This window comes from Leiobunum rupestre, chromosome 6, assembly GCF_980474605.1.
Source record: "Leiobunum rupestre chromosome 6, qqLeiRupe1.1.hap1, whole genome shotgun sequence".
Taxonomy (NCBI): domain Eukaryota; kingdom Metazoa; phylum Arthropoda; class Arachnida; order Opiliones; family Sclerosomatidae; genus Leiobunum; species Leiobunum rupestre.
The window spans coordinates 30,946,667-30,971,487 of NC_143389.1; the positions used below are offsets into that span (position 1 = coordinate 30,946,667).

General features: G+C 29.3%; 1 protein-coding gene across 1 annotated transcript in view; it reads left to right on the top strand.

Annotated features, from left to right (window-relative positions):
• LOC149940609 (uncharacterized) overlaps nt 1–24,821 on the top strand; it is a 101,278-nt gene that overhangs the window by 1,157 nt on the left and 75,300 nt on the right. The window lies entirely within an intron of this gene.

Consider the following 24,821-nt stretch of genomic DNA (forward strand, 5'->3'; position numbering starts at 1 on the left):
GTGAACGGGAGAATCTGGTGATTAGAAATTCTGGTGATTAGAAATTCTGGTGATTAGAAATTCTGGTGATTAGAAATTCTGGTGATTAGAAATTCTGGTGATTGAGATGGGGGAGAGGCGCGGGTGGGGGAGGAACGGGAGAGGCGCGGGTGAACGGCGGGAGCCAAGCTCTTTGTGTCCTTCTGGTGATTGAGAATGAAATTCTCAATCACCAGCGGCACACCCTTCTCTCTAATAATTATTGATATAAATAAGCCTGGCAGCTCTGTTTTGTTAACCACACTAAGAAAATAAATATAAATTTTGAATTAATTCCAGCTCCAAAATCCATTTATCTGGCAGATTGCCGTGTTGAAATGCCAAATTTTGGTAAATTTCTTCAGTCAAACGGGTTTTGAAGATACATTGACACTAGCAATTGATTAACAAATCAATAAACTTGAATAATTATTCATATAAATAAGCTTGGCAGCTCTGTTTTGTTAACCACACTAAGAAAATAAATATAAATTTTGAATTAATTCCAGCTCCAAAATCCATTTATCTGTCAAATTGCCGTATTGAAATGCCTAATTTTGGTAAATTTCTTCAGACAAACAGGGTTTTGAAGAAATATTGACAATAGCAATTGATTAACAAATCAATAAACTTGAATAATTATTGATATAAATAAGCCTAGCAGCTCTGTTTTGTTAACCACACTAAGAAAATAAATATAAATTTTGAATTAATTCCAGCTCCAAAATCCATTTATCTGTCAGATTGCCGTGTTGAAATGCCAAATTTTGGTAAATTTCTTCAGTCAAACGGGGTTTTGAAGATACATTGACACTAGCAATTGATTAACAAATCAATAAACTTGAATAATTATTGATATAAATAAGCCTGGCAGCTCTGTTTTGTTAACCACACTAAGAAAATAAATATAAATTTAGAATTAATTCTTAAGAATTATGGATATTTCCAGCTCCAAAATCCATTTATCTGGCACATTGCCGTGTTGAAATGCCAAATTTTGGTAAATTTCTTGGTTTTGAAGAAATATTGACAATAGCAATTGATTAACAAATCAATAAACCTGAATAATTATTGATATAAATAAGCCTCGCAGCTCTGTTTTGTTAATCACACTAAGAAAATAAATGAAAATTTTGAATTAATTCCAGCTCCAAAATCCTTTTATTTGTCAGATTGCCGTGTTGAAATGCCAAATTTTGGTAAATATCTTCAGTCAAACAGGGTTTTGAAGAAACATTGACACTAGCAATTGATTAACAAATCAATAAACTTGAATAATTAGCGATATAAATAAGCCTGGCAGCTCTGTTTTGTTAACCACACTAAGAAAATAAATATAAATTTTGAATTAATTCCAGCTCCAAAATCCATTTATCTGTCAGATTGCCGTGTTGAGATGCCAAATTTTGGTAAATTTCTTCAGTCAAACGGGGTTTTGAAGATACATTGACACTAGCAATTGATTAACAAATCAATAAACTTGAATAATTATTGATATAAATAAGCCTGGCAGCTCTGTTTTGTTAACCACACTAAGAAAATAAATATAAATTTAGAATTAATTCTTAAGAATTATGAATATTTCCAGCTCCAAAATCCATTTATCTGGCAGATTGCCGTGTTGAAATGCCAAATTTTGGTAAATTTCTTCAGTCAAACAGGGTTTTGAAGATACATTGACACTAGCAATTGATTAACAAATCAATAAACTTCAATAATTATTCATATAAATAAGCTTGGCAGCTCTGTTTTGTTAACCACACTAAGAAAATAAATATAAATTTTGAATTAATTCCAGCTCCAAAATCCATTTATCTGTCAAATTGCCGTATTGAAATGCCTCATTTTGGTAAATTTCTTCAGTCAAACAGGGTTTTGAAGAAATATTGACAATAGCAATTGATTAACAAATCAATAAACTTGAATAATTATTGATATAAATAAGCCTGGCAGCTCTGTTTTGTTAACCACACTAAGAAAATAAATATAAATTTTGAATTAATTCCAGCTCCAAAATCCATTTATCTGTCAGATTGCCGTGTTGAAACGCCAAATTTTGGTAAATTTCTTCAGTCAAACGGGGTTTTGAAGATACATTGACACTAGCAATTGATTAACAAATCAATAAACTTGAATAATTATTGATATAAATAAGCCTGGCAGCTCTGTTTTGTTAACCACACGAAGAAAATAAATATAAATTTAGAATTAATTCTTAAGAATTATGGATATTTCCAGCTCCAAAATCCATTTATCTGACACATTGCCGTGTTGAAATGCCCAATTTTGGTAAATTTCTTGGTTTTGAAGAAATATTGACAATACCAATTGATTAACAAATCAATAAACTTGAATAATTATTGATATAAATAAGCCTCGCAGCTCTGTTTTGTTAATCACACTAAGAAAATAAATGAAAATTTTGAATTAATTCCAGCTCCAAAATCCTTTTATCTGTCAGATTGCCGTGTTGAAATGCCAAATTTTGGTAAATATCTTCAGTCAAACAGGGTTTTGAAGAAACATTGACACTAGCAATTGATTAACAAATCAATAAACTTGAATAATTAGCGATATAAATAAGCCTGGCAGCTCTGTTTTGTTAACCACACTAAGAAAATAAATATTAATTTTGAATTAACTCCAGCTCCAAAATCCATTTATCTGTCAGATTGCCGTGTTGAAATGCCAAATTTTGGTAAATTTCTTCAGTCAAACAGGGTTTTGAAGAAACATTGACACTATCAATTGATTAACAAATCAATAAACTTGAATAATTATTGATATAAATAAGCCTGGCAGCTCTGTTTTGTTAACCACACTAAGAAAATAAATATAAATTTTGAATTAATTCCAGCTCCAAAATCCATTTATCTGTCAGATTGCCGTGTTGAAATGCCAAATTTTGGTAAATTTCTTCAGTCAAACGGGGTTTTGAAGATACATTGACACTAGCAATTGATTAACAAATCAATAAACTTGAATAATTATTGATATAAATAAGCCTGGCAGCTCTGTTTTGTTAACCACACTAAGAAAATAAATATAAATTTAGAATTAATTCTTAAGAATTATGGATATTTCCAGCTCCAAAATCCATTTATCTGGCACATTGCCGTGTTGAAATGCCAAATTTTGGTAAATTTCTTGGTTTTGAAGAAATATTGACAATAGCAATTGATTAATAAATCAATAAACTTGAATAATTATTGATATAAATAAGCCTGGCTTTGTTAACCACACTAAGAAAATAAATATAAATTTTGAATTAATTCCAGCTCCAAAATCCATTTATCTGTCAGATTGCCGTGTTGAAATGCCAAATTTTGGTAAATTTCTTCAGTCAAACAGGGTTTTGAAGAAACATTGACACTAGCAATTGATTAACAAATCAATAAACTTGAATAATTATTGATATAAATAAGCCTGGCAGCTCTGTTTTGTTAACCACACTAAGAAAATAAATATAAATTTAGAATTAATTCTTAAGAATTATGGATATTTCCAGCTCCAAAATCCATTTATCTGGCACATTGCCGTGTTGAAATGCCAAATTTTGGTAAATTTCTTGGTTTTGAAGAAATATTGACAATAGCAATTGATTAATAAATCAATAAACTTGAATAATTATTGATATAAATAAGCCTGGCTTTGTTAACCACACTAAGAAAATAAATATAAATTTTGAATTAATTCCAGCTCCAAAATCCATTTATCTGTCAGATTGCCGTGTTGAAATGCCAAATTTTGGTAAATTTCTTCAGTCAAACAGGGTTTTGAAGAAACATTGACACTAGCAATTGATTAACAAATCAATAAACTTGAATAATTATTGATATAAATAAGCCTGGCAGCTCTGTTTTGTTAACCACACTAAGAAAATAAATATAAATTTAGAATTAATTCTTAAGAATTATGAATATTTCCAGCTCCAAAATCCATTTATCTGGCAGATTGCCGTGTTGAAATGCCAAATTTTGGTAAACATCTTCAGTCAAACAGGGTTTTGAAGAAACATTGACACTAGCAATTGATTAACAAATCAATAAACTTGAATAATTATTGATATAAATAAGCCTGGCTTTGTTAACCACACTAAGAAAATAAATATAAATTTTGAATTAATTCCAGCTCCAAAATCCATTTATCTGTCAGATTGCCGTGTTGAAATGCCAAATTTTGGTAAATTTCTTCAGTCAAACAGGGTTTTGAAGAAACATTGACACTAGCAATTGATTAACAAATCAATAAACTTGAATAATTATTGATATAAATAAGCCTGGCAGCTCTGTTTTGTTAACCACACTAAGAAAATAAATATAAATTTAGAATTAATTCTTAAGAATTATGAATATTTCCAGCTCCAAAATCCATTTATCTGGCAGATTGCCGTGTTGAAATGCCAAATTTTGGTAAACATCTTCAGTCAAACAGGGTTTTGAAGAAACATTGACACTAGCAATTGATTAACAAATCAATAAACTTGAATAATTATTGATATAAATAAGCCTGGCTTTGTTAACCACACTAAGAAAATAAATATAAATTTTGAATTAATTCCAGCTCCAAAATCCATTTATCTGTCAGATTGCCGTGTTGAAATGCCAAATTTTGGTAAATTTCTTCAGTCAAACAGGGTTTTGAAGAAACATTGACACTAGCAATTGATTAACAAATCAATAAACTTGAATAATTATTGATATAAATAAGCCTGGCAGCTCTGTTTTGTTAACCACACTAAGAAAATAAATATAAATTTAGAATTAATTCTTAAGAATTATGGATATTTCCAGCTCCAAAATCCATTTATCTGGCACATTGCCGTGTTGAAATGCCAAATTTTGGTAAATTTCTTGGTTTTGAAGAAATATTGACAATAGCAATTGATTAATAAATCAATAAACTTGAATAATTATTGATATAAATAAGCCTGGCTTTGTTAACCACACTAAGAAAATAAATATAAATTTTGAATTAATTCCAGCTCCAAAATCCATTTATCTGTCAGATTGCCGTGTTGAAATGCCAAATTTTGGTAAATTTCTTCAGTCAAACAGGGTTTTGAAGAAACATTGACACTAGCAATTGATTAACAAATCAATAAACTTGAATAATTATTGATATAAATAAGCCTGGCAGCTCTGTTTTGTTAACCACACTAAGAAAATAAATATAAATTTAGAATTAATTCTTAAGAATTATGAATATTTCCAGCTCCAAAATCCATTTATCTGGCAGATTGCCGTGTTGAAATGCCAAATTTTGGTAAACATCTTCAGTCAAACAGGGTTTTGAAGAAACATTGACACTAGCAATTGATTAACAAATCAATAAACTTGAATAATTATTGATATAAATAAGCCTGGCTTTGTTAACCACACTAAGAAAATAAATATAAATTTTGAATTAATTCCAGCTCCAAAATCCATTTATCTGTCAGATTGCCGTGTTGAAATGCCAAATTTTGGTAAATTTCTTCAGTCAAACAGGGTTTTGAAGAAACATTGACACTAGCAATTGATTAACAAATCAATAAACTTGAATAATTATTGATATAAATAAGCCTGGCAGCTCTGTTTTGTTAACCACACTAAGAAAATAAAAATAAATTTTGAATTAATTCCAGCTCCAAAATCCATTTATCTGTCAGATTGCCGTGTTGAAATGCCAAATTTTGGTAAATTTCTTCAGTCAAACAGGGTTTTGAAGAAACATTGACACTAGCAATTGATTAACAAATCAATAAACTTGAATAATTATTGATATAAATAAGCCTGGCAGCTCTGTTTTGTTAACCACACTAAGAAAATAAATATAAATTTAGAATTAATTCTTAAGAATTATGAATATTTCCAGCTCCAAAATCCATTTATCTGGCAGATTGCCGTGTTGAAATGCCAAATTTTGGTAAACATCTTCAGTCAAACAGGGTTTTGAAGAAACATTGACACTAGCAATTGATTAACAAATCAATAAACTTGAATAATTAGCGATATAAATAAGCCTGGCAGCTCTGTTTTGTTAACCACACTAAGAAAATAAATATAAATTTTGAATTAATTCCAGCTCCAAAATCCATTTATCTGTCAGATTGCCGTGTTGAAATGCCAAATTTTGGTAAATTTCTTCAGTCAAACAGGGTTTTGAAGAAACATTGACACTAGCAATTGATTAACAAATCAATAAACTTGAATAATTATTGATATAAATAAGCCTGGCAGCTCTGTTTTGTTAACCACACTAAGAAAATAAATATAAATTTAGAATTAATTCTTAAGAATTATGAATATTTCCAGCTCCAAAATCCATTTATCTGGCAGATTGCCGTGTTGAAATGCCAAATTTTGGTAAACATCTTCAGTCAAACAGGGTTTTGAAGAAACATTGACACTAGCAATTGATTAACAAATCAATAAACTTGAATAATTATTGATATAAACAAGCCTGGCTTTGTTAACCACACTAAGAAAATAAATATAAATTTTGAATTAATTCCAGCTCCAAAATCCATTTATCTGTCAGATTGCCGTGTTGAAATGCAAAATTTTGGTAAATTTCTTCAGTCAAACAGGGTTTTGAAGAAACATTGACACTAGCAATTGATTAACAAATCAATAAACTTGCTAATTATTGATATAAATAAGCCTGGCAGCTCTGTTTTGTTAACCACACTAAGAAAATAAATATTAATTTTGAATTAATTCCAGCTACAAAAACCATTTATTTGGCAGATTGCCGTGTTGAAATGCCAAATTTTGGTAAATTTCTTCAGTCAAACAGGGTTTTGAAGATGCATTGACACTAGCAATTGATTAACAAATCAATAAACTTGAATAATTATTGATATAAATAAGCCTGGCAGCTCTGTTTTGTTAACCACACTAAGAAAATAAATATAAATTTAGAATTAATTCTTAAGAATTATGAATATTTCCAGCTCCAAAATCCATTTATCTGTCAGATTGCCGTGTTGAAATGCCAAATTTTGGTAAATTTCTTCAGTCAAACAGGGTTTTGAAGAAACATTGACACTAGCAATTGATTAACAAATCAATAAACTTGAATAATTATTGATATAAATAAGCCTGGCAGCTCTGTTTTGTTAACCACCCTAAGAAAATAAATATAAATTTTGAATTAATTCCAGCTACAAAAACCATTTATTTGGCAGATTGCCGTGTTGAAATGCCAAATTTTGGTAAATATCTTCAGTCAAACAGGGTTTTGAAGAAACATTGACACTAGCAATTGATTAACAAATCAATAAACTTGAATAATTAGCGATATAAATAAGCCTGGCAGCTCTGTTTTGTTAACCACACTAAGAAAATAAATATTAATTTTGAATTAACTCCAGCTCCAAAATCCATTTATCTGTCAGATTGCCGTGTTGAAATGCCAAATTTTGGTAAATTTCTTCAGTCAAACAGGGTTTTGAAGAAACATTGACACTAGCAATTGATTAACAAATCAATAAACTTGAATAATTATTGATATAAATAAGCCTGGCAGCTCTGTTTTGTTAACCACACTAAGAAAATAAATATAAATTTAGAATTAATTCTTAAGAATTATGGATATTTCCAGCTCCAAAATCCATTTATCTGGCACATTGCCGTGTTGAAATGCCAAATTTTGGTAAATTTCTTGGTTTTGAAGAAATATTGACAATAGCAATTGATTAATAAATCAATAAACTTGAATAATTATTGATATAAATAAGCCTGGCTTTGTTAACCACACTAAGAAAATAAATATAAATTTTGAATTAATTCCAGCTCCAAAATCCATTTATCTGTCAGATTGCCGTGTTGAAATGCCAAATTTTGGTAAATTTCTTCAGTCAAACAGGGTTTTGAAGAAACATTGACACTAGCAATTGATTAACAAATCAATAAACTTGAATAATTATTGATATAAATAAGCCTGGCAGCTCTGTTTTGTTAACCACACTAAGAAAATAAATATAAATTTAGAATTAATTCTTAAGAATTATGAATATTTCCAGCTCCAAAATCCATTTATCTGGCAGATTGCCGTGTTGAAATGCCAAATTTTGGTAAACATCTTCAGTCAAACAGGGTTTTGAAGAAACATTGACACTAGCAATTGATTAACAAATCAATAAACTTGAATAATTATTGATATAAATAAGCCTGGCTTTGTTAACCACACTAAGAAAATAAATATAAATTTTGAATTAATTCCAGCTCCAAAATCCATTTATCTGTCAGATTGCCGTGTTGAAATGCCAAATTTTGGTAAATTTCTTCAGTCAAACAGGGTTTTGAAGAAACATTGACACTAGCAATTGATTAACAAATCAATAAACTTGAATAATTATTGATATAAATAAGCCTGGCAGCTCTGTTTTGTTAACCACACTAAGAAAATAAATATAAATTTAGAATTAATTCTTAAGAATTATGGATATTTCCAGCTCCAAAATCCATTTATCTGGCACATTGCCGTGTTGAAATGCCAAATTTTGGTAAATTTCTTGGTTTTGAAGAAATATTGACAATAGCAATTGATTAATAAATCAATAAACTTGAATAATTATTGATATAAATAAGCCTGGCTTTGTTAACCACACTAAGAAAATAAATATAAATTTTGAATTAATTCCAGCTCCAAAATCCATTTATCTGTCAGATTGCCGTGTTGAAATGCCAAATTTTGGTAAATTTCTTCAGTCAAACAGGGTTTTGAAGAAACATTGACACTAGCAATTGATTAACAAATCAATAAACTTGAATAATTATTGATATAAATAAGCCTGGCAGCTCTGTTTTGTTAACCACACTAAGAAAATAAATATAAATTTAGAATTAATTCTTAAGAATTATGAATATTTCCAGCTCCAAAATCCATTTATCTGGCAGATTGCCGTGTTGAAATGCCAAATTTTGGTAAACATCTTCAGTCAAACAGGGTTTTGAAGAAACATTGACACTAGCAATTGATTAACAAATCAATAAACTTGAATAATTATTGATATAAATAAGCCTGGCTTTGTTAACCACACTAAGAAAATAAATATAAATTTTGAATTAATTCCAGCTCCAAAATCCATTTATCTGTCAGATTGCCGTGTTGAAATGCCAAATTTTGGTAAATTTCTTCAGTCAAACAGGGTTTTGAAGAAACATTGACACTAGCAATTGATTAACAAATCAATAAACTTGAATAATTATTGATATAAATAAGCCTGGCAGCTCTGTTTTGTTAACCACACTAAGAAAATAAATATAAATTTAGAATTAATTCTTAAGAATTATGAATATTTCCAGCTCCAAAATCCATTTATCTGGCAGATTGCCGTGTTGAAATGCCAAATTTTGGTAAACATCTTCAGTCAAACAGGGTTTTGAAGAAACATTGACACTAGCAATTGATTAACAAATCAATAAACTTGAATAATTATTGATATAAATAAGCCTGGCTTTGTTAACCACACTAAGAAAATAAATATAAATTTTGAATTAATTCCAGCTCCAAAATCCATTTATCTGTCAGATTGCCGTGTTGAAATGCCAAATTTTGGTAAATTTCTTCAGTCAAACAGGGTTTTGAAGAAACATTGACACTAGCAATTGATTAACAAATCAATAAACTTGAATAATTATTGATATAAATAAGCCTGGCAGCTCTGTTTTGTTAACCACACTAAGAAAATAAATATAAATTTAGAATTAATTCTTAAGAATTATGGATATTTCCAGCTCCAAAATCCATTTATCTGGCACATTGCCGTGTTGAAATGCCAAATTTTGGTAAATTTCTTGGTTTTGAAGAAATATTGACAATAGCAATTGATTAATAAATCAATAAACTTGAATAATTATTGATATAAATAAGCCTGGCTTTGTTAACCACACTAAGAAAATAAATATAAATTTTGAATTAATTCCAGCTCCAAAATCCATTTATCTGTCAGATTGCCGTGTTGAAATGCCAAATTTTGGTAAATTTCTTCAGTCAAACAGGGTTTTGAAGAAACATTGACACTAGCAATTGATTAACAAATCAATAAACTTGAATAATTATTGATATAAATAAGCCTGGCAGCTCTGTTTTGTTAACCACACTAAGAAAATAAATATAAATTTAGAATTAATTCTTAAGAATTATGAATATTTCCAGCTCCAAAATCCATTTATCTGGCAGATTGCCGTGTTGAAATGCCAAATTTTGGTAAACATCTTCAGTCAAACAGGGTTTTGAAGAAACATTGACACTAGCAATTGATTAACAAATCAATAAACTTGAATAATTATTGATATAAATAAGCCTGGCTTTGTTAACCACACTAAGAAAATAAATATAAATTTTGAATTAATTCCAGCTCCAAAATCCATTTATCTGTCAGATTGCCGTGTTGAAATGCCAAATTTTGGTAAATTTCTTCAGTCAAACAGGGTTTTGAAGAAACATTGACACTAGCAATTGATTAACAAATCAATAAACTTGAATAATTATTGATATAAATAAGCCTGGCAGCTCTGTTTTGTTAACCACACTAAGAAAATAAAAATAAATTTTGAATTAATTCCAGCTCCAAAATCCATTTATCTGTCAGATTGCCGTGTTGAAATGCCAAATTTTGGTAAATTTCTTCAGTCAAACAGGGTTTTGAAGAAACATTGACACTAGCAATTGATTAACAAATCAATAAACTTGAATAATTATTGATATAAATAAGCCTGGCAGCTCTGTTTTGTTAACCACACTAAGAAAATAAATATAAATTTAGAATTAATTCTTAAGAATTATGAATATTTCCAGCTCCAAAATCCATTTATCTGGCAGATTGCCGTGTTGAAATGCCAAATTTTGGTAAACATCTTCAGTCAAACAGGGTTTTGAAGAAACATTGACACTAGCAATTGATTAACAAATCAATAAACTTGAATAATTATTGATATAAATAAGCCTCGCAGCTCTGTTTTGTTAATCACACTAAGAAAATAAATGAAAATTTTGAATTAATTCCAGCTCCAAAATCCTTTTATCTGTCAGATTGCCGTGTTGAAATGCCAAATTTTGGTAAATATCTTCAGTCAAACAGTGTTTTGAAGAAACATTGACACTAGCAATTGATTAACAAATCAATAAACTTGAATAATTAGCGATATAAATAAGCCTGGCAGCTCTGTTTTGTTAACCACACTAAGAAAATAAATATAAATTTTGAATTAATTCCAGCTCCAAAATCCATTTATCTGTCAGATTGCCGTGTTGAAATGCCAAATTTTGGTAAATTTCTTCAGTCAAACAGGGTTTTGAAGAAACATTGACACTAGCAATTGATTAACAAATCAATAAACTTGAATAATTATTGATATAAATAAGCCTGGCAGCTCTGTTTTGTTAACCACACTAAGAAAATAAATATAAATTTAGAATTAATTCTTAAGAATTATGAATATTTCCAGCTCCAAAATCCATTTATCTGGCAGATTGCCGTGTTGAAATGCCAAATTTTGGTAAACATCTTCAGTCAAACAGGGTTTTGAAGAAACATTGACACTAGCAATTGATTAACAAATCAATAAACTTGAATAATTATTGATATAAACAAGCCTGGCTTTGTTAACCACACTAAGAAAATAAATATAAATTTTGAATTAATTCCAGCTCCAAAATCCATTTATCTGTCAGATTGCCGTGTTGAAATGCAAAATTTTGGTAAATTTCTTCAGTCAAACAGGGTTTTGAAGAAACATTGACACTAGCAATTGATTAACAAATCAATAAACTTGCTAATTATTGATATAAATAAGCCTGGCAGCTCTGTTTTGTTAACCACACTAAGAAAATAAATATTAATTTTGAATTAATTCCAGCTACAAAAACCATTTATTTGGCAGATTGCCGTGTTGAAATGCCAAATTTTGGTAAATTTCTTCAGTCAAACAGGGTTTTGAAGATGCATTGACACTAGCAATTGATTAACAAATCAATAAACTTGAATAATTATTGATATAAATAAGCCTGGCAGCTCTGTTTTGTTAACCACACTAAGAAAATAAATATAAATTTAGAATTAATTCTTAAGAATTATGAATATTTCCAGCTCCAAAATCCATTTATCTGTCAGATTGCCGTGTTGAAATGCCAAATTTTGGTAAATTTCTTCAGTCAAACAGGGTTTTGAAGAAACATTGACACTAGCAATTGATTAACAAATCAATAAACTTGAATAATTATTGATATAAATAAGCCTGGCAGCTCTGTTTTGTTAACCACCCTAAGAAAATAAATATAAATTTTGAATTAATTCCAGCTACAAAAACCATTTATTTGGCAGATTGCCGTGTTGAAATGCCAAATTTTGGTAAATATCTTCAGTCAAACAGGGTTTTGAAGAAACATTGACACTAGCAATTGATTAACAAATCAATAAACTTGAATAATTAGCGATATAAATAAGCCTGGCAGCTCTGTTTTGTTAACCACACTAAGAAAATAAATATTAATTTTGAATTAACTCCAGCTCCAAAATCCATTTATCTGTCAGATTGCCGTGTTGAAATGCCAAATTTTGGTAAATTTCTTCAGTCAAACAGGGTTTTGAAGAAACATTGACACTAGCAATTGATTAACAAATCAATAAACTTGAATAATTATTGATATAAATAAGCCTGGCAGCTCTGTTTTGTTAACCACACTAAGAAAATAAAAATAAATTTTGAATTAATTCCAGCTCCAAAATCCATTTATCTGTCAGATTGCCGTGTTGAAATGCCAAATTTTGGTAAATTTCTTCAGTCAAACAGGGTTTTGAAGAAACATTGACACTAGCAATTGATTAACAAATCAATAAACTTGAATAATTATTGATATAAATAAGCCTGGCAGCTCTGTTTTGTTAACCACACTAAGAAAATAAATATAAATTTAGAATTAATTCTTAAGAATTATGAATATTTCCAGCTCCAAAATCCATTTATCTGGCAGATTGCCGTGTTGAAATGCCAAATTTTGGTAAACATCTTCAGTCAAACAGGGTTTTGAAGAAACATTGACACTAGCAATTGATTAACAAATCAATAAACTTGAATAATTATTGATATAAATAAGCCTCGCAGCTCTGTTTTGTTAATCACACTAAGAAAATAAATGAAAATTTTGAATTAATTCCAGCTCCAAAATCCTTTTATCTGTCAGATTGCCGTGTTGAAATGCCAAATTTTGGTAAATATCTTCAGTCAAACAGTGTTTTGAAGAAACATTGACACTAGCAATTGATTAACAAATCAATAAACTTGAATAATTAGCGATATAAATAAGCCTGGCAGCTCTGTTTTGTTAACCACACTAAGAAAATAAATATAAATTTTGAATTAATTCCAGCTCCAAAATCCATTTATCTGTCAGATTGCCGTGTTGAAATGCCAAATTTTGGTAAATTTCTTCAGTCAAACAGGGTTTTGAAGAAACATTGACACTAGCAATTGATTAACAAATCAATAAACTTGAATAATTATTGATATAAATAAGCCTGGCAGCTCTGTTTTGTTAACCACACTAAGAAAATAAATATAAATTTAGAATTAATTCTTAAGAATTATGAATATTTCCAGCTCCAAAATCCATTTATCTGGCAGATTGCCGTGTTGAAATGCCAAATTTTGGTAAACATCTTCAGTCAAACAGGGTTTTGAAGAAACATTGACACTAGCAATTGATTAACAAATCAATAAACTTGAATAATTATTGATATAAACAAGCCTGGCTTTGTTAACCACACTAAGAAAATAAATATAAATTTTGAATTAATTCCAGCTCCAAAATCCATTTATCTGTCAGATTGCCGTGTTGAAATGCAAAATTTTGGTAAATTTCTTCAGTCAAACAGGGTTTTGAAGAAACATTGACACTAGCAATTGATTAACAAATCAATAAACTTGCTAATTATTGATATAAATAAGCCTGGCAGCTCTGTTTTGTTAACCACACTAAGAAAATAAATATTAATTTTGAATTAATTCCAGCTACAAAAACCATTTATTTGGCAGATTGCCGTGTTGAAATGCCAAATTTTGGTAAATTTCTTCAGTCAAACAGGGTTTTGAAGATGCATTGACACTAGCAATTGATTAACAAATCAATAAACTTGAATAATTATTGATATAAATAAGCCTGGCAGCTCTGTTTTGTTAACCACACTAAGAAAATAAATATAAATTTAGAATTAATTCTTAAGAATTATGAATATTTCCAGCTCCAAAATCCATTTATCTGTCAGATTGCCGTGTTGAAATGCCAAATTTTGGTAAATTTCTTCAGTCAAACAGGGTTTTGAAGAAACATTGACACTAGCAATTGATTAACAAATCAATAAACTTGAATAATTATTGATATAAATAAGCCTGGCAGCTCTGTTTTGTTAACCACCCTAAGAAAATAAATATAAATTTTGAATTAATTCCAGCTACAAAAACCATTTATTTGGCAGATTGCCGTGTTGAAATGCCAAATTTTGGTAAATATCTTCAGTCAAACAGGGTTTTGAAGAAACATTGACACTAGCAATTGATTAACAAATCAATAAACTTGAATAATTAGCGATATAAATAAGCCTGGCAGCTCTGTTTTGTTAACCACACTAAGAAAATAAATATTAATTTTGAATTAACTCCAGCTCCAAAATCCATTTATCTGTCAGATTGCCGTGTTGAAATGCCAAATTTTGGTAAATTTCTTCAGTCAAACAGGGTTTTGAAGAAACATTGACACTAGCAATTGATTAACAAATCAATAAACTTGAATAATTATTGATATAAATAAGCCTGGCAGCTCTGTTTTGTTAACCACACTAAGAAAATAAATATAAATTTTGAATTAATTCCAGCTCCAAAATCCATTTATCTGTCAGATTGCCGTGTTGAAATGCCAAATTTTGGTAAATTTCTTCAGTCAAACAGGGTTTTGAAGAAACATTGACACTAGCAATTGATTAACAAATCAATAAACTTGAATAATTATTGATATAAATAAGCCTGGCAGCTCTGTTTTGTTAACCACACTAAGAAAATAAATATAAATTTAGAATTAATTCTTAAGAATTATGAATATTTCCAGCTCCAAAATCCATTTATCTGGCAGATTGCCGTGTTGAAATGCCAAATTTTGGTAAATATCTTCCGTCAAACAGGGTTTTGAAGAAACATTGACACTAGCAATTGATTAACAAATCAATAAACTTGAATAATTATTGATATAAATAAGCCTGGCTTTGTTAACCACACTAAGAAAATAAATATAAATTTTGAATTAATTCCAGCTCCAAAATCCATTTATCTGTCAAATTGCCGTATTGAAATGCCTAATTTTGGTAAATTTCTTCAGTCAAACAGGGTTTTGAAGAAATATTGACAATAGCAATTGATTAACAAATCAATAAACTTGAATAATTATTGATATAAATAAGCCTGGCAGCTCTGTTTTGTTAACCACACTAAGAAAATAAATATAAATTTTGAATTAATTCCAGCTCCAAAATCCATTTATCTGTCAGATTGCCGTGTTGAAATGCCAAATTTTGGTAAATTTCTTCAGTCAAACGGGGTTTTGAAGATACATTGACACTAGCAATTGATTAACAAATCAATAAACTTGAATAATTATTGATATAAATAAGCCTGGCAGCTATGTTTTGTTAACCACACTAAGAAAATAAATATAAATTTAGAATTAATTCTTAAGAATTATGGATATTTCCAGCTCCAAAATCCATTTATCTGGCACATTGCCGTGTTGAAATGCCAAATTTTGGTAAATTTCTTGGTTTTGAAGAAATATTGACAATAGCAATTGATTAATAAATCAATAAACTTGAATAATTATTGATATAAATAAGCCTCGCAGCTCTGTTTTGTTAATCACACTAAGAAAATAAATGAAAATTTTGAATTAATTCCAGCTCCAAAATCCTTTTATCTGTCAGATTGCCGTGTTGAAATGCCAAATTTTGGTAAATATCTTCAGTCAAACAGGGTTTTGAAGAAACATTGACACTAGCAATTGATTAACAAATCAATAAACTTGAATAATTATTGATATAAATAAGCCTGGCAGCTCTGTTTTGTTAACCACACTAAGAAAATAAATATAAATTTTGAATTAATTCCAGCTCCAAAATCCATTTATCTGTCAGATTGCCGTGTTGAAATGCCAAATTTTGGTAAATTTCTTCAGTCAAACAGGGTTTTGAAGAAACATTGACACTAGCAATTGATTAACAAATCAATAAACTTGAATAATTATTGATATAAATAAGCCTGGCAGCTCTGTTTTGTTAACCACACTAAGAAAATAAATATAAATTTAGAATTAATTCTTAAGAATTATGAATATTTCCAGCTCCAAAATCCATTTATCTGGCAGATTGCCGTGTTTAAATGCCAAATTTTGGTAAACATCTTCAGTCAAACAGGGTTTTGAAGAAACATTGACACTAGCAATTGATTAACAAATCAATAAACTTGAATAATTATTGATATAAATAAGCCTCGCAGCTCTGTTTTGTTAATCACACTAAGAAAATAAATGAAAATTTTGAATTAATTCCAGCTCCAAAATCCTTTTATCTGTCAGATTGCCGTGTTGAAATGCCAAATTTTGGTAAATATCTTCAGTCAAACAGGGTTTTGAAGAAACATTGACCCTAGCAATTGATTAACAAATCAATAAACTTGAATAATTAGCGATATAAATAAGCCTGGCAGCTCTGTTTTGTTAACCACACTAAGAAAATAAATATTAATTTTGAATTAATTACAGCTCCAAAATCCATTTATCTGTCAGATTGCCGTGTTGAAATGCCAAATTTTGGTAAATTTCTTCAGTCAAACAGGGTTTTGAAGAAACATTGACACTAGCAATTGATTAACAAATCAATAAACTTGAATAATTATTGATATAAATAAGCCTGGCAGCTCTGTTTTGTTAACCACCCTAAGAAAATAAATATAAATTTTGAATTAATTCCAGCTACAAAACCATTTATTTGGCAGATTGCCGTGTTGAAATGCCAAATTTTGGTAAATTTCTTCAATCAAACAGGGTTTTGAAGAAACATTGACACTAGCAATTGATTAACAAATCAATAAACTTGAATAATTAGCGATATAAATAAGCCTGGCAGCTCTGTTTTGTTAACCACACTAAGAAAATAAATATTAATTTTGAATTAACTCCAGCTCCAAAATCCATTTATCTGTCAGATTGCCGTGTTGAAATGCCAAATTTTGGTAAATTTCTTCAGTCAAACAGGGTTTTGAAGAAACATTGACACTAGCAATTGATTAACAAATCAATAAACTTGAATAATTATTGATATAAATAAGCCTGGCAGCTCTGTTTTGTTAACCACACTAAGAAAATAAATATAAATTTTGAATTAATTCCAGCTCCAAAATCCATTTATCTGTCAGATTGCCGTGTTGAAATGCCAAATTTTGGTAAATTTCTTCAGTCAAACGGGGTTTTGAAGATGCATTGACACTAGCAATTGATTAACAAATCAATAAACTTGAATAATTAGCGATATAAATAAGCCTGGCAGCTCTGTTTTGTTAACCACACTAAGAAAATAAATATTAATTTTGAATTAATTACAGCTCCAAAATCCATTTATCTGTCAGATTGCCGTGTTGAAATGCCAAATTTTGGTAAATTTCTTCAGTCAAACGGGGTTTTGAAGATACATTGACACTAGCAATTGATTAACAAATCAATAAACTTGAATAATTATTGATATAAATAAGCCTGGCAGCTCTGTTTTGTTAACCACACTAAGAAAATAAATATAAATTTAGAATTAATTCTTAAGAATTATGAATATTTCCAGCTCCAAAATCCATTTATCTGGCAGATTGCCGTGTTGAAATGCCAAATTTTGGTAAATTTCTTCAGTCAAACAGGGTTTTGAAGATACATTGACACTAGCAATTGATTAACAAATCAATAAACTTGAATAATTATTCATATAAATAAGCCTGGCAGCTCTGTTTTGTTAACCACACTAAGAAAATAAATATAAATTTAGAATTAATTCTTAAGAATTATGAATATTTCCAGCTCCAAAATCCATTTATCTGGCAGATTGCCGTGTTGAAATGCCAAATTTTGGTAAATTTCTTCAGTCAAACAGGGTTTTGAAGATACATTGACACTAGCAATTGATTAACAAATCAATAAACTTGAATAATTATTCATATAAATAAGCTTGGCAGCTCTGTTTTGTTAACCACACTAAGAAAATAAATATAAATTTTGAATTAATTCCAGCTCCAAAATCCATTTATCTGTCAGATTGCCGTGTTGAAATGCCAAATTTTGGTAAATTTCTTCAGTCAAACGGGGTTTTGAAGATACATTGACACTAGCAATTGATTAACAAATCAATAAACTTGAATAATTATTGATATAAATAAGCCTGGCAGCTCTGTTTTGTTAACCACACTAAGAAAATAAATATAAATTTAGAATTAATTCTTAAGAATTATGGATATTTCCAGCTCCAAAATCCATTTATCTGGCACATTGCCGTGTTGAAATGCCAAATTTTGGTAAATTTCTTGGTTTTGAAGAAATATTGACAATAGCAATTGATTAATAAATCAATAAACTTGAATAATTATTGATATAAATAAGCCTCGCAGCTCTGTTTTGTTAATCACACTAAGAAAATAAATGAAAATTTTGAATTAATTCCAGCTCCAAAATCCTTTTATCTGTCAGATTGCCGTGTTGAAATGCCAAATTTTGGTAAATATCTTCAGTCAAACAGGGTTTTGAAGAAACATTGACACTAGCAATTGATTAACAAATCAATAAACTTGAATAATTATTGATATAAATAAGCCTGGCAGCTCTGTTTTGTTAACCACACTAAGAAAATAAATATAAATTTTGAATTAATTCCAGCTCCAAATTCCATTTATCTGTCAGATTGCCGTGTTGAAATGCCAAATTTTGGTAAATTTCTTCAGTCAAACAGGGTTTTGAAGAAACATTGACACTAGCAATTGATTAACAAATCAATAAACTTGAATAATTATTGATATAAATAAGCCTGGCAGCTCTGTTTTGTTAACCACACTAAGAAAATAAATATAAATTTAGAATTAATTCTTAAGAATTATGAATATTTCCAGCTCCAAAATCCATTTATCTGGCAGATTGCCGTGTTGAAATGCCAAATTTTGGTAAACATCTTCAGTCAAACAGGGTTTTGAAGAAACATTGACACTAGCAATTGATTAACAAATCAATAAACTTGAATAATTATTGATATAAATAAGCCTCGCAGCTCTGTTTTGTTAATCACACTAAGAAAATAAATGAAAATTTTGAATTAATTCCAGCTCCAAAATCCTTTTATCTGTCAGATTGCCGTGTTGAAATGCCAAATTTTGGTAAATATCTTCAGTCAAACAGGGTTTTGAAGAAACATTGACACTAGCAATTGATTAACAAATCAATAAACTTGAATAATTAGCGATATAAATAAGCCTGGCAGCTCTGTTTTGTTAACCACACTAAGAAAATAAATATTAATTTTGAATTAATTACAGCTCCAAAATCCATTTATCTGTCAGATTGCCGTGTTGAAATGCCAAATTTTGGTAAATTTCTTCAGTCAAACAGGGTTTTGAAGAAACATTGACACTAGCAATTGATTAACAAATCAATAAACTTGAATAATTATTGATATAAATAAGCCTGGCAGCTCTGTTTTGTTAACCACCCTAAGAAAATAAATATAAATTTTGAATTAATTCCAGCTACAAAAACCATTTATTTGGCAGATTGCCGTGTTGAAATGCCAAATTTTGGTAAATTTCTTCAATCAAACAGGGTTTTGAAGATGCATTGACACTAGCAATTGATTAACAAATCAATAAACTTGAATAATTAGCGATATAAATAAGCCTGGCAGCTCTGTTTTGTTAACCACACTAAGAAAATAAATATTAATTTTGAATTAATTACAGCTCCAAAATCCATTTATCTGTCAGATTGCCGTGTTGAAATGCCAAATTTTGGTAAATTTCTTCAGTCAAACGGGGTTTTGAAGATACATTGACACTAGCAATTGATTAACAAATCAATAAACTTGAATAATTATTGATATAAATAAGCCTGGCAGCTCTGTTTTGTTAACCACACTAAGAAAATAAATATAAATTTAGAATTAATTCTTAAGAATTATGAATATTTCCAGCTCCAAAATCCATTTATCTGGCAGATTGCCGTGTTGAAATGCCAAATTTTGGTAAATTTCTTCAGTCAAACAGGGTTTTGAAGATACATTGACACTAGCAATTGATTAACAAATCAATAAACTTGAATAATTATTCATATAAATAAGCCTGGCAGCTCTGTTTTGTTAACCACACTAAGAAAATAAATATAAATTTAGAATTAATTCTTAAGAATTATGAATATTTCCAGCTCCAAAATCCATTTATCTGGCAGATTGCCGTGTTGAAATGCCAAATTTTGGTAAATTTCTTCAGTCAAACAGGGTTTTGAAGATACATTGACACTAGCAATTGATTAACAAATCAATAAACTTGAATAATTATTTATATAAATAAGCTTGGCAGCTCTGTTTTGTTAACCACACTAAGAAAATAAATATAAATTTTGAATTAATTCCAGCTCCAAAATCCATTTATCTAGCAGATTGCCGTATTGAAATGCCTAATTTTGGTAAATTTCTTCAGTCAAACAGGGTTTTGAAGAAATATTGACACTAGCAATTGATTAACAAATCAATAAACTTGAATAATTATTGATATAAATAAGCCTGGCAGCTCTGTTTTGTTAACCACCCTAAGAAAATAAATATAAATTTTGAATTAATTCCAGCTACAAAAACCATTTATTTGGCAGATTGCCGTGTTGAAATGCCAAATTTTGGTAAATATCTTCAGTCAAACAGGGTTTTGAAGAAACATTGACACTAGCAATTGATTAACAAATCAATAAACTTGAATAATTAGCGATATAAATAAGCCTGGCAGCTCTGTTTTGTTAACCACACTAAGAAAATAAATATTAATTTTGAATTAACTCCAGCTCCAAAATCCATTTATCTGTCAGATTGCCGTGTTGAAATGCCAAATTTTGGTAAATTTCTTCAGTCAAACAGGGTTTTGAAGAAACATTGACACTAGCAATTGATTAACAAATCAATAAACTTGAATAATTATTGATATAAATAAGCCTGGCAGCTCTGTTTTGTTAACCACACTAAGAAAATAAATATAAATTTTGAATTAATTCCAGCTCCAAAATCCATTTATCTGTCAGATTGCCGTGTTGAAATGCCAAATTTTGGTAAATTTCTTCAGTCAAACGGGGTTTTGAAGATACATTGACACTAGCAATTGATTAACAAATCAATAAACTTGAATAATTATTGATATAAATAAGCCTGGCAGCTCTGTTTTGTTAACCACACTAAGAAAATAAATATAAATTTAGAATTAATTCTTAAGAATTATGGATATTTCCAGCTCCAAAATCCATTTATCTGGCACATTGCCGTGTTGAAATGCCAAATTTTGGTAAATTTCTTGGTTTTGAAGAAATATTGACAATAGCAATTGATTAATAAATCAATAAACTTGAATAATTATTGATATAAATAAGCCTCGCAGCTCTGTTTTGTTAATCACACTAAGAAAATAAATGAAAATTTTGAATTAATTCCAGCTCCAAAATCCTTTTATCTGTCAGATTGCCGTGTTGAAATGCCAAATTTTGGTAAATATCTTCAGTCAAACAGGGTTTTGAAGAAACATTGACACTAGCAATTGATTAACAAATCAATAAACTTGAATAATTATTGATATAAATAAGCCTGGCAGCTCTGTTTTGTTAACCACACTAAGAAAATAAATATAAATTTTGAATTAATTCCAGCTCCAAATTCCATTTATCTGTCAGATTGCCGTGTTGAAATGCCAAATTTTGGTAAATTTCTTCAGTCAAACAGGGTTTTGAAGAAACATTGACACTAGCAATTGATTAACAAATCAATAAACTTGAATAATTATTGATATAAATAAGCCTGGCAGCTCTGTTTTGTTAACCACACTAAGAAAATAAATATAAATTTAGAATTAATTCTTAAGAATTATGAATATTTCCAGCTCCAAAATCCATTTATCTGGCAGATTGCCGTGTTGAAATGCCAAATTTTGGTAAACATCTTCAGTCAAACAGGGTTTTGAAGAAACATTGACACTAGCAATTGATTAACAAATCAATAAACTTGAATAATTATTGATATAAATAAGCCTCGCAGCTCTGTTTTGTTAATCACACTAAGAAAATAAATGAAAATTTTGAATTAATTCCAGCTCCAAAATCCTTTTATCTGTCAGATTGCCGTGTTGAAATGCCAAATTTTGGTAAATATCTTCAGTCAAACAGGGTTTTGAAGAAACATTGACACTAGCAATTGATTAACAAATCAATAAACTTGAATAATTAGCGATATAAATAAGCCTGGCAGCTCTGTTTTGTTAACCACACTAAGAAAATAAATATTAATTTTGAATTAATTACAGCTCCAAAATCCATTTATCTGGCAGATTGCCGTGTTGAAATGCCAAATTTTGGTAAATTTCTTCAGTCAAACAGGGTTTTGAAGATACATTGACACTAGCAATTGATTAACAAATCAATAAACTTGAATAATTATTCATATAAATAAGCCTGGCAGCTCTGTTTTGTTAACCACACTAAGAAAATAAATATAAATTTTGAATTAATTCCAGCTCCAAAATCCATTTATCTAGCAGATTGCCGTATTGAAATGCCTAATTTTGGTAAATTTCTTCAGTCAAACAGGGTTTTGAAGAAATATTGACAATAGCAATTGATTAACAAATCAATAAACTTGAATAATTATTGATATAAATAAGCCTGGCAGCTCTGTTTTGTTAACCACACTAAGAAAATAAATATAAATTTTTAATTAATTCCAGCTCCAAAATCCATTTATCTGTCAAATTGCCGTGTTGAAATGCCTAATTTTGGTAAATTTCTTCAGTCAAACAGGGTTTTGAAGAAATATTGACAATAGCAATTGATTAAAAAACCAATAAACTTGAATAATTATTGATATAAATAAGCTTGGCAGCTCTGTTTTGTTAACCACACTAAGAAAATAAATATAAATTTTGAATTAATTCCAGCTCCAAAATCCATTTATCTGTCAGATTGCCGTGTTGAAATGCCAAATTTTGGTAAATTTCTTCAGTCAAACAGGTTTTGAAGAAACATTGACACTAGCAATTGATTAACAAATCAATAAACTTGAATAATTATTGATATAAATAAGCCTGGCAGCTCTGATTTGTTAACCACACTAAGAAAATAAAAATAAATTTTGAATTAATTCCAGCTCCAAAATCCATTTATCTGTCAGATTGCCGTGTTGAAATGCCAAATTTTGGTAAATTTCTTCAGTCAAACAGGGTTTTGAAGAAACATTGACACTAGCAATTGATTAACAAATCAATAAACTTGAATAATTATTGATATAAATAAGCCTGGCAGCTCTGTTTTGTTAACCACACTAAGAAAATAAATATAAATTTAGAATTAATTCTTAAGAATTATGAATATTTCCAGCTCCAAAATCCATTTATCTGGCAGATTGCCGTGTTGAAATGCCAAATTTTGGTAAATTTCTTCAGTCAAACAGGGTTTTGAAGATACATTGACACTAGCAATTGATTAACAAATCAATAAACTTGAATAATTATTGATATAAATAAGCCTCGCAGCTCTGTTTTGTTAATCACACTAAGAAAATAAATGAAAATTTTGAATTAATTCCAGCTCCAAAATCCTTTTATCTGTCAGATTGCCGTGTTGAAATGCCAAATTTTGGTAAATATCTTCAGTCAAACAGGGTTTTGAAGAAACATTGACCCTAGCAATTGATTAACAAATCAATAAACTTGAATAATTAGCGATATAAATAAGCCTGGCAGCTCTGTTTTGTTAACCACACTAAGAAAATAAATATTAATTTTGAATTAATTACAGCTCCAAAATCCATTTATCTGTCAGATTGCCGTGTTGAAATGCCAAATTTTGGTAAATTTCTTCAGTCAAACAGGGTTTTGAAGAAACATTGACACTAGCAATTGATTAACAAATCAATAAACTTGAATAATTATTGATATAAATAAGCCTGGCAGCTCTGTTTTGTTAACCACCCTAAGAAAATAAATATAAATTTTGAATTAATTCCAGCTACAAAACCATTTATTTGGCAGATTGCCGTGTTGAAATGCCAAATTTTGGTAAATTTCTTCAATCAAACAGGGTTTTGAAGAAACATTGACACTAGCAATTGATTAACAAATCAATAAACTTGAATAATTAGCGATATAAATAAGCCTGGCAGCTCTGTTTTGTTAACCACACTAAGAAAATAAATATTAATTTTGAATTAACTCCAGCTCCAAAATCCATTTATCTGTCAGATTGCCGTGTTGAAATGCCAAATTTTGGTAAATTTCTTCAGTCAAACAGGGTTTTGAAGAAACATTGACACTAGCAATTGATTAACAAATCAATAAACTTGAATAATTATTGATATAAATAAGCCTGGCAGCTCTGTTTTGTTAACCACACTAAGAAAATAAATATAAATTTTGAATTAATTCCAGCTCCAAAATCCATTTATCTGTCAGATTGCCGTGTTGAAATGCCAAATTTTGGTAAATTTCTTCAGTCAAACGGGGTTTTGAAGATGC